The sequence below is a fragment of the Trichechus manatus genome, unplaced genomic scaffold (genome assembly GCF_000243295.1).
Source record: "Trichechus manatus latirostris isolate Lorelei unplaced genomic scaffold, TriManLat1.0 scaffold00039, whole genome shotgun sequence".
Taxonomy (NCBI): Eukaryota; Metazoa; Chordata; class Mammalia; order Sirenia; family Trichechidae; genus Trichechus; species Trichechus manatus.
This window is the reverse complement of record NW_004443975.1, coordinates 10579750-10592806: the sequence shown is the minus strand read 5'-3', so window position 1 is coordinate 10592806 and position 13057 is coordinate 10579750.

Sequence of the window (13057 nt, the reverse complement as noted above, 5' to 3'; positions counted from 1 at the left end):
TGTTCTTAAGTCACGTAAGGTATAAGTCACTATTATGCTTTCAAACCACCACTTGTCTGTCAGTCTGTCATACTGTGGCGGCTCATGTGTTGCTGTGGGAGCTATGGCACCGGTATTTCAAATACCAGCAGGGTCACCCATGGTGGACAGGTATCAGCATATTGCATTGGGCAAATCTGCTGCAAAAGATTTCTTTCAAGTGTTAAAAAACAAAGATGTCACTTTGAGAACTAAGGGGCACCTGACCTAAGCCATGGTATTTTCAATTGCCTCATCTGTATGTGAAAGCTGGACAATGAATAGGGAAGACTGAAGAAGAATTGCTGCCTTTGAATCATGGTGTTGGTGAAGAATATTGACTATATTATGGACTGCCAGAAGAACAAATCTGTCTTAGAAGAAGTACAGACAGAATGCTCTTTAGAAGCAATGATGGCAAGACTTCATCTTATATACTTTGGACATGTTATCAGGAGGATCCAGTACCTAAAGAAGGACATCATGCTTGGTAAAGTAGAGGGTCAGTGAAAAAGAAGAAGACCCTCAAGGAGATGGATTGACACAGTGGCTGCAACAATGGGCTCCAACATAGCAAAGTGTCTAAGCTATGGCATAGTGAAGAAATCCACTTAACCAGATGGTGCCCGGGTGATACTTAGAAGGATGAGCAGTGTCTGGGGTCTTAAAATCTCAATGAGCAGCCATCCAAAAGTTGCCAACAAGAAGTCTATGCAGAAGAAAACGCTCTTACTATAATGATCAAGAAATCCCTACAGAAGTTCACGATCATAACGGGGGAATGTGTAGGAGTACTCCAAATTGAGGCACCTGGCTGAAACAGGATAGCTAACCCTGGTTTGAATTAAACTTCGTATTGTTAAGTAGACTCCACTTTGAATCAGACTTTGGCTTGACCAAAGCCTCTGCCTCGCATTCCTGGGAACGAGACTTCCCTAATGTTAACCACTCTTAGCAAATAAGGGCAGGAGTGAGAATGTGGCTGTTCCAGGAAGGGTTTGTTGATTATGATGGTGGTCTCTCACTGCCCCTCCCAGGTTTGCTGACGTTAAAAGAGATTATGGTGTTGATGGTCTCTTGCTACTCTGCCCCATTTTACTATTAGTCATGCGCTATCACACATTTGGACCCCTGGTGGCACATGGTTAAGAGCTACAGCTGCTAACCAAAAGACTGGCAGTTCGAATCCACCAGCTGCTTCTTGGAAATCCTATGGGGCAGTTCTACTCTGTCCTATAAGGTTGCTATGCGTCGGAATCTACTAAAAGGCAACAGGTTTGGTGTTTATCACACATTTACCCTCCCCATCTTACCATATAAAAGTCTCACCTCTCCCTCAGAAGGTGGAAGCACTTGATAAATTCCTCTGCCCTGTGTTTCCCCAGTTTGTCAACTGTATTACCCTCTATAAATCTCTGCTTTTACTTTAACAGAAGTGAGTGTTCTTACTCTTAGACACTTTAAAGATACCCACTTAAGATGTTTGTGTTATAGCAGCGCTAGAAAACTAAGACAGGAGGCAATGTGGTTGACGGGACAGGTTCAGAGAACACGTGCGTGTGGGTGGGACAGGAAGTGGAATCTGCAAAGATGATTTAATTGTGCCCGGTTCACCCAAGTCTCGAGAAGAAAATGCAAAACCTCATCTTCTCTGTGCGAGCGAGATGGACACGGGAAGTCCCCTTGTCCCAGGGCGAACACAGAGGTGCAGGTGGGCCACCCTGAGCTGTGGCCAAGGCTCGGCATAACGTTGTTTTTCCTCCTTTGAGACGTCTTTGGTTGCAAGCGTGCGGTAGAGCTGTGAAATCAACCTTCTGCACGCAGGGGCAGAAGGAGGGAACATTCCCTGTCTCCGCCCTGGAAGGACAGACAGGCCTTTGTGCTCCTCAACCAGAGGAGAGCGGGAAGGAGTGACGGGACGGGGAACGTGAACTGATTCTGTGCGTTTCGGGGGCAGCCCAGGAAAGAACCAACTAGCCAGGCCCTTGAAAGACTCCACTGGGGTTACTGGAGGCCCGGCAGGGAGGGAGGCTACGGCTTGGGGTTCCTCCAGGGGGAAGGCCTGTGTTATGGGTTGAGCCGTGTCCCCCAAAAAGATTTGTTAAAGTCCCAACCTCTGGCTCCTCTGAACGTGAGCTTGTTTGGAAATAAGGCCTTTGAAGATGCTCTCAGTTAACATGAGGTCACACTGGAGTGGGGTGGGTCCTGACCCAATCTGAGTGGTGTCCTTATAAAAGAGAAGAGACGCAAGCACAGAGGAAAGAGGCCATGTGAAGACCCGTCAGCAGAGACTGGAGTGACAAGGAACACCAAGAAGTTCTGGCTGTTCTGAACACCAGAAGCCAGCAGAGATACGTGGAACCCTCATTGCCCTCAGAAAGAACCAAAAAAACAACAAACGTGTCGCCGTTGAGTCAATTCCGACTCATGGTGACCGTACAAGGCAGAGGAGAACTGCTCCATAGGGTTTCCAAGGCTGTAACCTTTACGGAAGCAGATCACCAGGTCTTTCTCCCTCAGAGCAGCTGGTGGGTTCAAACCACCGACCTTTCAATTAGCAGCCAAGTGCTTAACCGCTACACTACCAGGCTCCTCAGAAGGAACCAACACAACCAATAACCTGATTTGGACTTCCAGCACCCAGAACTGTGAGACAATAAATTTCTGTTCTTTAAAGCCACGCCTTTGTGGTACTTTGTTACAGCAGCCCTAATGCCATAACTGGGGCAGCCAGATGGCCATGGAGCTCCCCAGTCTTAAGGGCGGTGAGGGAGGACCGCTGTGTGCAGCCTGCAACCCTCTAGGAGGACCTGTGGGGGCATCTCTGAGCCCTGGAGGTGGGGGCAGTGCTCAGGGAGCAGAAGGAGCTGTGCTAACCCCCCTACTTCCGCCGTCCCCGGGCTAGGGCACAGGCCTCCTTGCAGTGTTACTGTGCCGTGGGAAGCTTGGGATCCCCATATGAGCCCATGGGGTGAGGGGGCCCCAGAAACGACCGAGGAAGGTGTGGGCTGGGAGTCACATTTCATTTAGTTCAGAAAAATAATGGTTGGTTGTTTTACATTCAAGTCTTATGAAGCAGCCACACTAGTAACAGGGACCCCGTTAAGATAATTTATACAAAAAAGTCAATCCACTGGGAACAGGACGAGGAAGCACAAAGAACCCAAAGGTGAGAGGGCACGTGGTATCGGGGCGCTGGGACATGTCAAGAGCCCAGCAGTGTGCCCCACCCGCTGGTATCTGCTTCATTCCCCCCTCTTGGGTGCATAACAAGAGCTGATCTTTGTTGAGCACGGGCACAGTACTGCAAGCTTTACATGCATTCTTTAATCCTTATAACAACTCTATGAGGTAGGTATTATCATTATTACTCCCATTTTGCAGATGTGGGAACTGAGGCACAGAGAGGTTGAGTAACTCCCTCAAGGTCACACAGCCAGTACATGGAGAGCCAGGATCCTTTCAACCGCTCTGTTGTGCTGCCTCCAGAGAAACAGGGTCATTGTGAGCTGGGCAGACACCTCAAACGTGCCTTCTTCCCTGGATAAGTTATCTCCCAATAACTACCTGCCAGCCACCAGGGAGGACAGGCGAGAAGAAGGCAGGTGGGCTGCTGTGCATCTGAGGATGTTGCAGTTCACATGGCACCTTCATGCACACTTCTTCACTTCAACTTCACCACAGCCCCCTGAGGAAATGGAGGCGCAGGAAGTGTAAATGGCAGACCAGGCCCCACTGCAGCTGTCAGCGCTGGGGCAAGCGCTGGTAGCCAGTGTTCTCCCTCACCTCCACCTCTGCAGGTACAGGGTGCCTGGGCGGGTGCGCTGGTCGGGTGAAGACAGACACCAGTCCACAGACACCAGGCAAGCTCCTACTATGTGCAGGGTCTTTCTGATCAAGCTGTGTGCCCAAGATGTCTAGGTCCTGACACTATGGAGCCCGGTGGAGGAAGGGGGTGGGGAGGGGACCAGCCCTCTGCTTCCGGGACCTGCCCCTCTGTGGCCTGGCTGACAGAGATCATTTCCTGTTCGCGTTTTCACTATTAGGTGAGGCTCTGGGTACATTCATGCTTGGCACTGCTTCTCCCTCAGCTCCTCAGGAGGGGAGATGCCTGATGCTGGGGGTGTACCCTTCACCAGGAGGGGGCCGGGCAGAGGGCAAGGCCGCTCACAGGCTGAGGAGAAGCCATTCTCCTCCAGCCTTGGCCGGCAAGGGCAGTGCCCCCTTCGCTTTCATTCTTGCTCCTCGACCTCCCTCTGCCCTCCCCCCGAGCCCTCGGAGGCGCTGGGAGGTGCTGAGCCCAGGGTGATGACGGTGCCCTCAGAGAGACGCCTTTGTGGCTGGCGCAGGTCTCCACAGCCTTGGGCCCTCAAGGCTCTTGGGGGCTGGAGAGCAAGGTTCCTCTGGGAAGGTCAGACCCGCAATTGTCCCGCTTGGAGAAGGACAATGAGCTAAGCCTCTCCTCCCAGGATAATTCTAATTGTTCCTTCTCTCTGGTGCTTGTTTTTCTGAACAAGAAGAAACAGACTTGAACTCCAGCTTGAGGCAGACCTGCGAGTGCTTCCAAGGCTCAGGGGACAAAGAGCTGAAATGGTGATGCCAGGAGGTGGGTGATGTCCTTGTGGAGGACTGCAGAGCTCGGACACTGCCCACCAGGAGGTGCGGTAAGGAGTCCCCAGCTGAAAAGCAAGAGTCACCGGGGGCTCCTCCAAAACCATGGCCTTGCTCTTCAGAATCCTTTCAGTCACAGGCTTCAGCAGACCACCAGGCACTTCTCTGTGGCACAAAAAAGCCGCATCCTTATTGGAACAAACGCTTTGGGCAAGTCCTTAAAGACCCCCTGGAACTTGGTTCATCAATACAAGGAGGTGTCCACCCCAGGTGACCCCTGAGGAGCTTTCCAGCCCTGACCCCCAAGAACGTGAGTTTAACCGCCTGGACAGTGTGAGGAAAATTTGAGAGAGAGTAGGGAGTAAGACAGACACAAAGACAGTGTTTCTCAGGAGAGCTTGTTTAAAACGTTAAATCCTGTGCATGCCCCATACCCACAAAATTAGATTATCTAGAGGCAGGGCATTTTCACCAGCTCACACTAAAATCTTAGGGTATACCACACTGTGGTTCCTCAACCATGGCCTTAGCACTTGCTGCTCTCTCTGTGTTGATCATCACCCAGCCCACCCCCTGCCCCCATCTTCACTTCTCTCCTCGATTTCATTCAGGTCTCTGCCCAACTTCTCTTCAGAGAGGCCTCTCCTGCGGCCTCATATAACAGAGCCCACTCTGCCCCCACCCGCTCTGCCCTTCGCTGCTTTATTTCTTCATAGCACTCACACCTGGCATTACAGTGTACGCTGAGTTGCTCACTTGTTTGTATGTCTCTCCCCTGGGAATGGGAGCTTCTGAGGGCAGGAGCCCTGCAAATTCAAGCTGTTTCTGAAGTGCCTAGATTAGTGTCGGACATGTTACAGGAACTCAGTGCATATCTGCTGTGTGAATGAATGAAGGAAAAACCAACCAATGTCCTAAGGCAGTGTTTTCCAAATTTGCTCCAAAGCAGGAATTTCCTGTTGCTGTTAACACTTGAGATTTCTGGCCCCATCCCTGGCCCACTGAATCCCACTCTAAAGAGGAAGACCCAGGAATGTGCGTTACAATAGTGTCCAGGCGATTCTTCTCCATTCAAAGGGGAGGTACCACTTGGCCTGCTCTTTGCTTCACAATTAGCTAAAGGCAAGGGCATCTTTTTTGAAGTCTAGCAATTTGAGGGTGTGGAGGAGCGCAGGTGTCTAGTCACAGCCGCCTTCCTAGAACACCCTTCCTCCATCCATGTGCCTGCAGCCAGTGTAGGGCTGTCAGATAAAATACAGGACCAAAAAAAAACTCCATTGCTGTAGAGTTGATTCCAACTCATGGCGACCCCACGTGTTACAGAGTAGAACTGCTTCATAGGGTTTTCTTGGCTGTAATCTTTATGGAAGCAGATTGCCAGGCCTTTCTTCCAAGGCACTGCTGGCTGGGTTTGAACCACCAACCTTCAGGCTAGTAACAAGTGCAAACTGTTTGCACCACCCAGGGACCTAAAATACAGGACACCCAGTTAATTTTCAATTTTAAATCAACAATGAATACATTTTTAGTGTAAGTGGCACAGTGGTTAAGCCCTCAGTGTTTTAAGGTTGGCAGCTCGAATCCACCAGCCCTTCCACAGGAGAAACATTTCAGCCTTGAAAACCCTATGGGGCAGTTCTGCTCTGTCCCATAGGGTCGCTCTGAGTCAGAATCCACTGGATTGGTTTTGATTAGTGTAAGTATGTCCCATACAATGTGTGGGAAATACCTATACTAAAAAAGTACTTGTCGTTGACCTAAAAGTCAGACGTAACTGGGCACCCTGTATTTTTGTTTGCTAAAGCTGGCGACCCTAAAAAGCCAGAGGAACTCTCTGCAGCCCAGGGCACTCCCACCCCCAACCCAGTGGCCGTGAGTTTCTAGGGGCTGCAGGCGGGGCGGCAGCTGCTACCCCTGCACAGCCCTGCACCTCTGCTCCTCTCCCAGAAAGAGGCCAAAACTGCCGGGACCCCTCCAGGCAGGCCTGGATTATCCAAAAAGCAAGGTACGCACGGGCCCAGTCTTGCCTTCCCACCAGTCCGCAGCGCACAATTTCACCTGTCCCCCACTACCTCACAGGTGTGGTGAAACCCATGGGACATTGCTCACCACAGATTAGCATGTAAATACAACCTTGCTCAATGCAAGCCGGGGCATAACGTGCTCACTGGTTAATCGGCCCTGTCTCCAGGCATCTAAGGCATTGGTTTCTGAGGCTTACCGGCAGGGGTGTGAGTAGAGGTTTCTGGGCCAGGAACCAAAACCTAAGCGCTTTCTCCTCCCATCTTGCTCCTCTCCCACCACACTCCCCCTTCCTGCCCCAAATACCCAACTTTTTACCTAAGGCCCCAAAGGATTGTGTACAACAGTCAACAATCAGCAGACTTGGAGCCCCGTGACAGGTAATAGGCACCATGCGGCAGACGCAGGGGAAATAGAAGATGAAGTTCCTGCCTTTGACACGGGTAACCACAGCAACCGAGAGCCGGTGCCTGGTCCGAGAGCTCCCGCCGCCCCGCACCTCTCTAGGCTGGCCCATTTCCTGCCCCGGTGTACCCAGCCCCGGCCCGCAGCCAGTTTCCAGGCGGGGCTCTTCGCTAGGACAAAGTCGTGATGAAGCCTCAGCTCACCCTGGGTTCCTTGGCTTTAACTCTTGTCTAAGTAACTGCCTTGGCTGAGAAGAGCCGCCTGGTGCCAAGCGGGGGCGGGCAGCGGCTCCGGGCAGGCCTCCACGTGGAGCACACTTGCTTTCACAAGGCAGCCTTGCTGGGAAAATGTAGGGACTGGCTGCAAAAAGCTTCCTGGGAACCAACAATAATCTTGTCAGGTTTGTGGTTGAAGAGAAACAAATTCAGACCGGCTCGGGGTTAGAGAAGGGCCCAGGGGCACATAAATAAAACAACGTGAAAGTAGGCTTTCTGGTTTCGAACCTGCCACGCTCGCAGGCCAAACCTCATTGAAGCAACACGTTTGCCAGTGGCAGAGACTGCTTTATTTCTCTTTGTGTAATAGCAGATGATATCAATAAGTGCTAAGTACGTCCTAAAACGAAAGGAGATAATTCGGTGAGCTTGGAAGCAGGCAGCTTGGTGGTGGGGAATTTGATCCCGTGTTTTTAATACCCTGACTGAGTGTCAGAAACTCCGGATGCTGTCACCACTGCTGGGTGGCTGCAGACAACTCTCTCCCACGTGCTCTGGGTCTCCGTTTCCTCTGTAAATGGAAGAGCCCGCTGAGGCAGCCACCAGCCCCCAGAACCGTCCCTTGTTTTGTGCCAGATGGATGATGCCTGGTATAAGAGGCTGCCAAAAGCAAAACAAAATTACTGAGTAGACTCCAATTCATGGCGACCCCACGTGTGTCAGAGTAGAACTGTGCTCCGCGGGGTTTTCAATGGCTGACTTTTCAGAAGTAGATCACCAGTCCTTTCCTCTGAGGTGCCTCTAGGGTAGGCTCCAATCTCCCACCTTTCAGTTATCAGCCAAGTCTGTTAACCATTTGCACCACTCACGGACTCCCAAAGAGAATGCACTAGGAGTTAAAGACCCCAGAGGCGTTGGCAGAAGGAGCCTGTGGGGCGGGAGCTGGGCCCTTCCCACCTACCCAGAGGCTCCCAGAGTTCCCCCCCACCCCGCCATCGTGACCACCCCACCTCACAGTCAGATGGCCACCTTCTCCTCCACTCGTGTGTGGCAGAAGGGCTGGGTAGGGAGTGGAGTGCTATATTCTGACTTTCAGGGCACTCTTGCTTAGTTAACCACCTGCAGTTTCGGGAACATACCTCTACCCCCCACCACCTCCTCCCACAGCTCCGCCACTCCTCATCAGAGGCCGTGAGCCGTCGGCCCCGCGGACGTGGCGGAGCTCTCCCCCCGGAGGGAGGCAGTGAGCCGTTGGCCCTGTGGACGTGGCGGAGCCCTCCCCGCGGAGGGAGGCCGTGAGCCGTCGGCCCCGCCGACGTGGCGGAGCTCTCCCCCCGGACGGAGGCCCTCGGCCCCGCGGACGTGGCCCAGCTCTCCCCGGCATGTCCTGCCCCAGGACCCAGCCAGCTCTCTGGGCAGCGTTCACTTCCCTGTGGCCTTCTGATCCTCTAGTGAGCACCCCCGCCCCATTGAGACAAGACAGCCTTGTGTCCCCCCCCCACAGTGCTGCCCCTGGCCTCCCGCCATGTTCCTAATTTATCAGTGCCTGAGCAAACGGTTTGCATTCAACGGCTAACCTAAAGGTAGGTAGGTCAAACTCACCTAGCCACACCTCAGAAGGCCTGGCGATCTGCTTCGGTAAAAACGACAGCAAGAAAACTCTATGGGACAGTTCTACTCTGTAACACGTGGGGTCGCCATGAGTCAATTCCACCTTAGTGGGTTTGTGTTTTGATTTTGCATCCTCCAAAGAGGCTGTAAACACCTTAAAGGGTATCCCACATCCACCCAAATCTTCCCTCAGCAGCCAGCAAGTGTCGCAGCAGGCTTGCTCATAGGCCCGCTGTGAGCTGTCACCAGGCTGCCCTTCTTCAGTGGAACATTCTGGACTGCCGAAATCTGCCCGCAGCCTCCACCACAGAATCCTAGGGCCCTCTGAGTCGTCGAGTAACTCTTCCCCATGGCAGTACTTCAGGTGTGTGAAGGGTGCTCCCGTGTGTCCTAAGTGCCTTCTCCAGGTCAAATCCCACGTTCTTTCCATTATTCTTCACAGACTGCTTTTTGAGTCCCCCACCATTCAAGTCACTCGGTCTGGACGTGTTCTGGTTTGCTGATGACCCTCCAAAACTGGGTGATCCTGGAGTAGTCGGATCAGCTGGGCATAGATGAGGTCTCCGTGCACCACATTTTGGTACATAATTAGAGGTCATATTAGCAATCTTGAACTTAACGAAGACTCTGCAGTCAAAACTCCTGGATTTCAGCCCCCCCCCCCAAAAAAAAAACAACTCCTGGATCCATATCCCTTACCTTCCAATTTCACCGTAGACAGATTACTTAACTTTTCTGTGCCTCAATTTTCTCATCTGTAAAATAGGAATATTAACAGCACCTCATCCCTAATCAAGACGCTGGAAAAAAGTACAGCCGTCGGCCGGAAGAGGGCGCTGCGCACCGTGTTGCGAGGAACGTGCAATCAAACGTGACCGCCAGGGGTCGCCCGAGCGCCATGAACCTCCGCCAAGCGCCCTGGGCTGCCCTCGCCTGCGTCAGCGGGCTGGCAGCCCTCGCGGCCCAGGAAAGCTGGCACAGGGGCTGCCCCTCCCCTGTCTTTCGCCTCACTTTCCTAGAAGGCTCTGCTGGAGTCAGGCCTGGGTAGTTTCCCCGCAAGCCATCCACACTCTGGTGCGGATCAAACTGCAGGTGTTGCCAGTGTTGGGAGTCCAGTGGATGCTGTAACCAGGAGTGATACAAAAAGCCTTTGAGAATAGAAACGTCACTGCGCAGAGACGCAGAACACAGGCCCCGTGCCACAGCCAAGAGGAAGACAGAGCCGAATCTGGCTCCTCGCTGCAACACCTTCTGCGGGTCGCTGCTCCGGGAGGCCGGCTTGGGCCCTGGCCAGACCCCCATCGTACGCCCCCACCTCTGCCTGGTGCATTGGGTGTGTTTATGTGCCGGCTCCCCAGAAGCCTGCGCACCAAGCCCACGTCTTGCTCATGGAGCACCCAGGGCCCGCTCAGGGCAGGCTGCTAAATGAGAGGGGCGGGGTGATGACAAACGCGGCTCAAAGCAGGTATTTGGTGATAACGTCAATGAATTCTACTTCTCCCCCTTGGTGATGGATGGGAACGAAACATCTTCGGGTGAGAGGGTGAAAGGAGCGAACCCGTGGGAAGGAAGCCGACCCGCATTTGATATGGTCTGAAAGCAGAGAAAAACTCCCATTTCCAAAGCGTCTGCCAGGTCTTTAGAAGCCAGCGGACGATCAGGAGGACATATCCAAACCGAAATAGCAGCCCAATGTCATTCTTCTTCTTCGCTACAATTGGCAAAGGCTAGTCATTTGGGAATATGTAGGAAAATCCTACATGTGTGCATCTGTCCAGTCAACATTTCTTCTTTGGAGTCCAAACTGAGGGGTGGGTGTCTGGTACACACAATGTCTCCGGCCTGGCCAATCAGAGCCCTGCACGCCCCTGGCCACAGTGGTTTGGCCAGGTCAGTCGGCGAGAGTTAGATTTAATTCTGGGTCTGTTGTGTTGTTAGCCGCCGCTGAGTCGGCCTGTGGGTCCAACGGTCGGATCTGCAACCGACCGTGGGGATGGCGCAGGATCAGCACTTCGTTCTGTAGTTCATGGGCACCATGATTCAGTGGGCATGATTTGGTGCCCATCTGATGGCAGCTAACAACGACGACAGTCCCCTCTGCTGACCAAGAGCTATGCCTGAGGCCTGCGAGGACCCCGCCTGGGGCCAGGGAAAGGTTCTGCTCCCTGAGAGAAAAGGGAGAGGTGCACAGGAGAGCACCCCCTCCCTGGAGTTGAGGCAGATGGTCTCCGAGTGACTGAGGGAACCAAGCGGTGACATCAAAAGCTCTCTAGTTAACCAACCCGGGGCCCCCCACCTCAGGGTTTATTGTCATGTGAGCTAATGAACCACTGTTTAAGCCGCTTTTAAGTTGGGTGTTCTGTTACTTATGACCAGGAGCATCCCGCCAGATGGGCCCTGTGGCTCCCATAATACCAGTGAGACCTGGCTTGAGCGTCTCCTCCTTGCTTTCACTCAACAGACTCAGGAAAGCACCAATCCAATGGGTTTATTATTTCCTGTATCCACGATGTGTCAGATAACTTCACTCATTGCCTGTGTGACTGTGCCTCTCCCGGCCATCTTCCATGAAATAAGAAGCCATTCTTTTTCCTATGGGGGGCCAATAATTTTTACTTTCCCTCTGAATGCTTTAAAATGATTTGAATGGAAGTTTTTAAGTGGTTATGTTTTCCACAGAGGGTAATGTGGAGAAGAATGTTAACCCAGACACCGTTGTGTTTTCTAGCAGATTGGGAACGTGTCACATTTTTATATCTTCAGCAGACATCACCCACTGCTAGAGCCTTAAGATCTTTTTTCTTTTCTAAAACCAGAATCAATCTCTCTCCCTCTAATCAGGACCTCTGAACCTAAGAACCACGGGGTCAAATGTAGCATGTGGAGCAATTTCAGAGGCAAGCCATCAATGTTCTCGATTCTTCCCGCTCCTCCCCGACTCCGACTCCATCTCCCACCAGGCCCCCACCCCATGGCTCCTGACTCCAGCCTCGCCAATTTACGGGGCTGTTGCTGACCGGCTCAGGCCCTCTCACACCTCCAAGCCCTGCGGGTTGCTCTCCCTGCTAGAAATGCCCTTGCCCCCTCTGACACGTGACACCACTGTTAACGCTGGAGCTGGGTGTCTCCATTACCCCTAGGCAGCAGACATTATTTCTTCAGATTTCTACATCATGAAACCTATGAGAGCTGGAACTTGATGAGACGGCCTTGTTTTTCCAGGTCTCGCAGGTTTCCCACCTTTGACAAGGTGCAGTCTTACTGCTTTTCTATCGTTCATTCTAGTGGGAATTTGAGTTTTCCTTCTGACAGGTTTCCAACTTACACAGATTCCAGCTTTCGCAAGTTTTACTGTATATAATGTTACAGTTGCATTGTAATTTTTGTTTTGTAAACTAATTCAAGCCAAAATATTCCGCCAATATTCTCCTCTCCTCCCTCCCACCAACACAAAGACTTAAGGGCAGAGGCCACATTTTAGAGGCAATTAATAAATGCATTCCCCTCTTCCCCTGCCTCACAGTGTTAGGGAAGGGTAGAAGGCAACATGATAAACAGAGAAAAAATTGAAGTTGTCAAGGATTTCGTTTTACTTGGATCCACAATCAACACCCATGGAAGCAGCAGACAAGAAATCAAACTACGCATTGCACTGGGCAAATCTGCTGCGAAAGATCTCTTTCAAGTGTTAAAAAGCACGGATGGCACTTTCAGAGCCATGGTGTTTTCAGTCGCCTCATAGGCATGGGAAAGTTGGACAATGAATAAGGAAGACCAAAGAAGAATTGATGCATTTGAATTATGGTGTTGGGGAAGAATACTGAATATACCATGGACTGCCAGAAGAATGAACAAATCTGTCTTGGAAGAAGTATAGCCAGAATGCTCCTTAGAAGCAAGTACATCTCATGTACTTTGGACATGTTATCTGGAGGGACCACTCCCTAAAGAAGGATATCATGCTTGGTAGAGGGTCAGCGAAAAAGAGGAAGACCCTCAATGAGATGGACTGACACAGTGGCAGCAACAATGGGCTCAAGTGTAATGATTGTGATGGCACAGGACCGGGCTGCATTTCATTCTGTTGTACATAGGGTCACTATGAGTCAGAACTGACTTGACGGCACTTAACAACAGAAAGCATCAGGAGTTGGCCACCTCCAGAAATTTGGCAC